Below are 6,857 nucleotides of genomic sequence, written 5' to 3' on the forward strand. Positions count from 1 at the left end.
TCAGCTTACCCCAGAAATAAACCCCAGAAGTTTTCCCAGGCATGCGTGGTCTGCAGGGGTAGCCCCCAGGTCTCTTTGCCACCCTGAAGGCTGAGACCCCACCTGGGCTCAGGGCTCCTTGGCCAGGGCCTGGCCGCTGTTCTCCAAGGGCCGCTAAGGTGGCCCCAGGGCCTTTGCACTTTTTATTCTCCCATTTCCTCCCTCCTCTAATTTCAATTTCAACCCAAAGACAGCTCAGAGGTGCCTTCCCTTAAGCCCCACCCTCACCCCCATCAGGTCCCCTCCCTGTGCACAGCGTTGGCATCCGTTCCTGTTGCTTTTTGTTTGTTGTCTGTAGGGTCCAGGAGAGCAGAGCCTTTGCTGAGTCCCACCTTTACCCCAAGAGCCCACAACATGGCTGGTTTACAGTCGGTGCTGGACAAATGGGTTGAACTCACAAGACTGAGGAAGGGAAGGGCTAAGGCAAGTTGCATACTTGTGGCCAGCAACCCTTAACTGGCCTGCAGATGTGTTTGGGGCCTTTAAGAAAAGATTATGTTAAAAGTGAGTTGTTTTCATGTTGGAACCCAGATCTGCTGGTCCGCTGCCCGCTGTACCTGCCATCTACTCACATCCCCACCTGGCATCCCAGATGTGGGATTGGCTTGTGTAGAACATGACAGCAGAGAGAAACAGGGTAACAGCGGGAGCCTGGTGAGGCACAGCCCTTCCTTGAGGCTGAGGTGTCCAAGGAAATGTCCATGGGGTAGCAAGACCCAGGAGGTCACATAGTCCTGGAAGTCACACCACCCAAAGACACAGACAGGGAGGAGGCAGAGCCACCCACAGAGAATCCAAGGCAAATCAAGGCCGGCTATCAGGGGGATCAGAGGAGTCCCCCACAGAGGCCCAGGCAGGAAAGGAGGTAGCTCCTACTTCTTAGCTGGGAACTGGGAGCTCCTACTTCTTAGCTGGGAACTGGGAGCTCCTACTTCTTAGCTGGGAACTCCTACTTCTTAGCTGGGAACTGGGCCGAGTTCTAGCGCTCCAGGCAGTGAGACACTGTGAGGCCTTCTGCAGAACCCTCCTATACAGGAACAGCTAATGCACGTTTGAGGCAGACTCACCTACGGTCCCAAGGACAGACCCCAAATGTCTCACTCCATCAGGAATTCGTAACATCGGCTTCAAATTAGGGTCACTGGTGAATCAAAACAAAAAGCACCTGCATCAGGCTCTTAGCTGGGATCAGATCAATTAAATCAGTTTCTGAAAGTGGGATCTGGATTTAGGAGGTCATAGAACTTTCTGGGGGATTCCAATGAGCAGCCAGGACTAAAAGTCCCTGGGCTTCAATATAAGGATCAGGGTGAGTTTTAAAAACATCCCCCAAAGCTAAAGAAGAGAGCAGGCAGCGGAGGAGAGAAGAGAGAGGAGGATGGAGGGAGAGACAGGAGGAGGAATCAGATTAAGCAGAGACTGAAGGCTGCTAAGGACCAGCAGGGACGCTGCAGATGGGGAGTAAGGCAGGCAGGGGGCTGAGCTGCGTCTGTATTTGGCCTGCAGTACCTAGCTGCCTGCTCCAAATCCTCCCCATCTGAATCTGAGAGGCCCCTCTCACCCTCTCTTCCCCTCAGGAAGGACACTGGAGGCTGCAGCTCAGTGATCAGGAAGAGCAGGCCAGTCTTGGCGTCCACCCCTCCCAGGAGTGTAGTCTGGGGCCCTGCCCATTGTCACCTCCCTTCCCCGCTCTTTGCTGGCGTGGAAAGTGCCCTGGCCTCGGAACTGTTTAGAGTGGCCCGTTCTGTTTTCTTAACTCTGTCCTTCATTCCCATCTCACACTGGGACATCTCACTCTTCCCCTAGTGTCCAGCACGGTGGCTCTTTTCATTTAAATGGCACACAGTAATTGTGATGTGCTGACACTTAGAGTGTATTGTGATGAAATCAGGGCAATTAGCATACCCACCACCTCAAGCATTGATGAGTGCCTCATGTTGAGAACATTGAAAATCCTTTCTTCTTGCTACTTGAAAATATTGTTAACTGTAGACCCCTGCAGTGCTATGGACACTACAAATAATTCCTCCTGTCTAGCTGTGATTTTGTATCAGTTAACCACCCTCTCACTCTCCCCCATCCTTCCCAGGCCTGGTAGCCACCATTCTACTCTGCTTCCATGAGATCAAATTTCTTTTAGCTTCCACATATGAATGAGAACATCCAATATTTTTCTTTCTGTTCTTGGCATATTTCATTTAACATAATGTCCCCCAGTTCCGTGTACGCTGCCATGAATGACAGGATTTGAACGTTTTTCATGGCTGAGTAGTATTCTAATTTGTATCTGTACCACATTTTCTTTATCCAATAGTCTGTGGATGGACACCTGGATTGATTCCATATCTTGGCTATTGTGAATCATGCTGAAATAAACATGGGGATAAGGTATCTCCTTAATGTACTGATTTCCATTTTTTTTTTTTTTTTTTTGGATACATCCCAGCAGTGGGATTGCTGGATCATATTGTGACTCTATTTATAGTTTTTTGAAAAATTTCCACATTGTTCTCCATAGAGGCTGTGCTAATCTACATTCCCACCAACATTGTATAGGAGTTCTCTTTTCTCCACTTCCTCACCAGCATTTGTTACTTTTTGTCTTTGTGATAACAGCCATCCTACTGGTGGGGGTTGTGTTGGTATCTCATTGTGATTTTGATTTGCGATTCCCTGATGATTAGTGTCGAGCATTTTTTCATATACCTGTTGGCCATTTGTATGTCTTCTTTTGAGAAATGTTTATTCAGATCATTTGCCCATTTTTAAATCTGATTACTTGTTTTTTGCCATTGAGTTGTTTGAGTTTCTTGTAGATTTGGATAATGGTCCTTGGTTGGATGCATGGTTTGTATTCATGAACTGGAGCCAAGGGAGTGAGACTGGATTTTGAAAGTTTCATGAATTCGGCAGTTTCCGCCTCAGCCCACTGTGTGGCTTGTCTGGACCATGGTAGGGCAGCAGACACAGTCCCTTGTACCCCCTCCGCCCCTCCCATCTGACACAGGTGGACACAGGCTGCCCACGAGCACTGAAAACAAGGATCCGCTCTGTCAGAGCGATTCCATCTGATTACATCTGGTAATCACCAAACCTGAGGGAAGATGACGGCAGCTCCTTGAGAGGGTCGGCCCCCGGCATCCCCACGGGAGCTCCCAGAGTCTGCTCCAGGGCTCCTCTCTGAACCCACAGGAGAGCCCCCAGGACACCCTGAGTGCAGGGAGAGAAGCAGGACTTTTGGTCTCTCCTCTCTTCCCTTTCACAGCTGTCTGCAGTGTTTGAAGTGGGGGACACCATGTCAATGGAGCACCCCATGGGACAAAAGAATCTGAACAGCAGCCCTTGAGCCCCAGGTCTTCCCTCTGACATAGTCTACCCCAATGGAAGGAACCAGAGAAATAATTCTGGTTCAAGGCAAGGAGGGGCAGGCGACCCTAGTCAGCTGGAGGGGTAGGAGGTGCAGGGAGGATGGGCTGTGCTGAGGCAGATTTACACACAGCACACAGATCCCTGGTGCAGAAAACTAAAGATCTCAGAGAAAGCAGTCCTCACATGGGAGGGAGGGCTCAGCTCAGAAGAACACGTCCCCTCTCGGCTGGGGATGCAGCCTTCCCTGTGGGTGTCAGGACCCAGTGGTTTGCAGGTGGCATCCCAAGCACAGCCCTGGATAGACACAGGTGCTGATTGAACCACTGCTTCCAGTACAGAGTCTCACTGTTCCGTCAGAATGGATGCAGGCTTCTCTGTTTCTTCAATCCTCTGATCTGAACCCTGCCAGCCCCCTGGGAGCCTCATCTGCTGTCTGTATCATTGCTGTGATTGACACGATCTTGAACATTTCCAGAACGCAGACCTCCCTGTGCTTTAGGAAGGCGCCAGAGCACAGAAGGCTGCCTCACCAGCGAGTGGGCTCACAGGGTGTTTGGATGGGGTTCCTCTGGACATCAGGGCCCAGGAACATGAAGCATTGGCCTGTGGAGATCAGAAGTTGGAACAGGAGAATCAGCAAGACCAGCCAGGTCCAGAGAGACTGACACCGCACCACCTGTGCATGGGGGAGCTGGAACAACAGGACCCGGGGGAGGGCAGGAGGTGGTTAGGGTGGTGTGCGGACTATGAGGGGTGCAAAGTTTCGGGCAGGTGTGTGGGTTTCCTTGACATCTGCTGCCCAGTTCAGGATGCAGCTAATGAGAGGGTGTTGTGCATTTCAAAGTCAAGAGAATAAACTTCAAGTCATTTTAAAAAATACATGGGAGAGAGTGGGGACGTCCTGCTTTGGAGCGGGAATCTTCGTTGTGCCAGCGACTGAAAAGAGAATTAAATATGGGTGATGTTGAGAAAGGCAAGAAGATTTTTATTATGAAGTGTTCCTAGTGCCACACTGTTGAAAAGGGAGGCAAGCACAAGACTGGGCCAAATCTCCATGGTCTCTTTGGGCGGAAGACAGGTCAGGCCCCTGGATACTCTTACACAGCCACCAATAAGAACAAAGGCATCACCTGGGGAGAGGATACACTGATGGAGTATTTGGAGAATCCCAAGAAGTACATCCCTGGAACAAAAATGATCTTTGTCGGCATTAAGAAGAAGGAAGAAAGGGCAGACTTGATAGCTTATCTCAAAAAAGCTACTAATGAGTAATAATTGGCCACTGCCTTCTTTATTATAAAACAAATGTCTCATGACTTTTTTATGTGTACCATACTTTAATAGATCTCATACACCAGAATTCAGATCATGAATGACTGACAGAATATTTTGTTGGGCAGTCCTGATTTAAAACTAAGACTGGCTTGTGGTTAAACGAATATGTTCAGTTTTTGAATTTTAATAGTAATTCCAATTCAGTAAATGCTATCACTTTACTATCACTTTACTAAAGATATGATTAGACTTTGTTAGTAATGTTCAACTTTTCACAAAGATAGTGAGTGCCATCTTAAAACTTACTGGAGATTGGTTTTATATTTAGATTTCTATAGCTGGTCATGTGAATATATTTAAATACTGGGGAAATTCCTTCACTGTCTCAGAACCCTGCAAGATTCACCTGTATTTTGTGTTCATTAGCCTCTTAAAGGCAAGGGTTGAAGATAAATAAGGTAGCAATGTTTAGAGTTTTGGCCTTAACGATGCCAATCTAATTATAATTCCCTGTATTTAAAATGGTTCCTTTTACTTACTGAAAAGCATTTTAGTATGGTTTATGTGTAATATTAAAGATTATTCAACACTTCTCACATCTCACAAATCTATAAGGTCACATGCTTTTAAAATAGTAGCAAGTTAAACTTCACTCTCGAATTGTTTACAGTCTATGTCAAACTAAGTTATAACTTAGGATTGTCTTTAAACAGCCATTCAGAAACATAAAACTGTAGAACTGTGTATTTGTGATTGGGAATGGTTTTTTGCCAACTTAAAAGGATTAAAGTAGTGTAGATATACCCAAATTTTAAAATTATGGGTGATCGCAAGACTAAAGATAATTTAAAAGAAAACCAAAGAACATGAAAAAAAAAAAAATGGCAGATAGGAGGCAGGACTAACTTGCAGCTCCCATTTGGACAAACAGAGCAGCATGTGGAGACTCACGTTGTGAACTTTTACTCCAAGAAATACTGCAGGAACATAGCAGGAAAGCCAAGAGAATCCACAGACCCTTTGAAAGAAGTAGACTGCCTCTGCAGGCTCCATAAGACAGTCAAAAAACCGTGAGCGCCTGAAGTGTGAGAGGGGAATGTCCATTCCTGAACAAATCCTTACTGGGGAACCTGAAGGACCAGATTGCAGGAGAAGGATTAGAACTTATTTGGAGCTGTAACAAATTTAGAGAGCTGAGCAAAATATCGGGGTAGAGGAAGCAGCAGGAAGAGCCCTGGGGGCACTCTTGGTTTCCAGGGAAGTCATTTCTGACTTTGTCTCACAGGGATCCTTAGGAAGAGCTGCCAGTGGAACTGGGGAATGACCACGGGGAGAAGGAAACTTCCAGCTGAATTTTGTAACAATTTCAACTAAATGTGAAGCTTCCCCGGCAGAATCCCGGGGCAGGGGGTGAACCAGGAGTGCAGACATAGCACAGAATCCGTGGCAGGTAGGGATGTGGCAGGCGGGGATGTGGCAAGCGGGGATGTGGCAGGGGGGGATGCATGAAACCTGAAAGCCCTGCTTGCTTTCCCAGTGGGGCAGGCTTGTAGCCCTGCTCACCGGCTGCCTAGAAATAAACTCAGTGCTGTTGTGGGGGCACAGCCAGAGGGAGACTTGCCTTGCTGGGTGTGTGGGAGCTGGGTGAGGCTGGTGGCTGCTGGCTTTCCCCCACTTTCTTGGTGACCTGCATGACACAGCAGAGGCAGCCATAATCCCCCTGGGATTATAACTCTATTGTCCTGGAAACCACATTCCCATCCTCCACAGCAGCCACAGCAAGCCACATCCAAGGAGAGGCTGAGCTCAGATATGCCTATCCTTGCTCCCACCTGGTGGTCTTCCTCTACTCACCCAGGGAGCTGAAGACAAAGGATATAATCTCTTAGGAGTTCTGTGTCCCTGCCCATCATCTGAGAAACCTGAATACTTATCCAGGTGACCCTAAGGCAAGCTGGTATCCGCCTGTACTACCACAGCTGATGCAGTCTTGAAAGTACCACCTCCTGGCTGGAGGCCAACCAACATAAAACCACTGCACTAAACAAAACTACAACCAAGGACCCGCACAGAGTTCACTTCACCCTCCTGCTACCTCCACCAGAGCAGTTGCTGGTATCCACAGCTGAGAAACCTGAAAACGGATCACATCACAGATCTTTTTGCAGACATTT

At 47.9% G+C, this 6,857-nt stretch overlaps 1 pseudogene; it reads left to right on the top strand.

Annotated features, from left to right (window-relative positions):
* The first annotated feature begins 4,362 nt into the window (after positions 1 to 4,362).
* LOC112622994 lies at positions 4,363 to 5,083 on the top strand (annotated as a pseudogene).
* The last annotated feature ends 1,774 nt before the right edge of the window (positions 5,084 to 6,857 follow it).

This window comes from Theropithecus gelada, chromosome 4, assembly GCF_003255815.1.
Source record: "Theropithecus gelada isolate Dixy chromosome 4, Tgel_1.0, whole genome shotgun sequence".
In the NCBI taxonomy this organism is placed as follows: domain Eukaryota; kingdom Metazoa; phylum Chordata; class Mammalia; order Primates; family Cercopithecidae; genus Theropithecus; species Theropithecus gelada.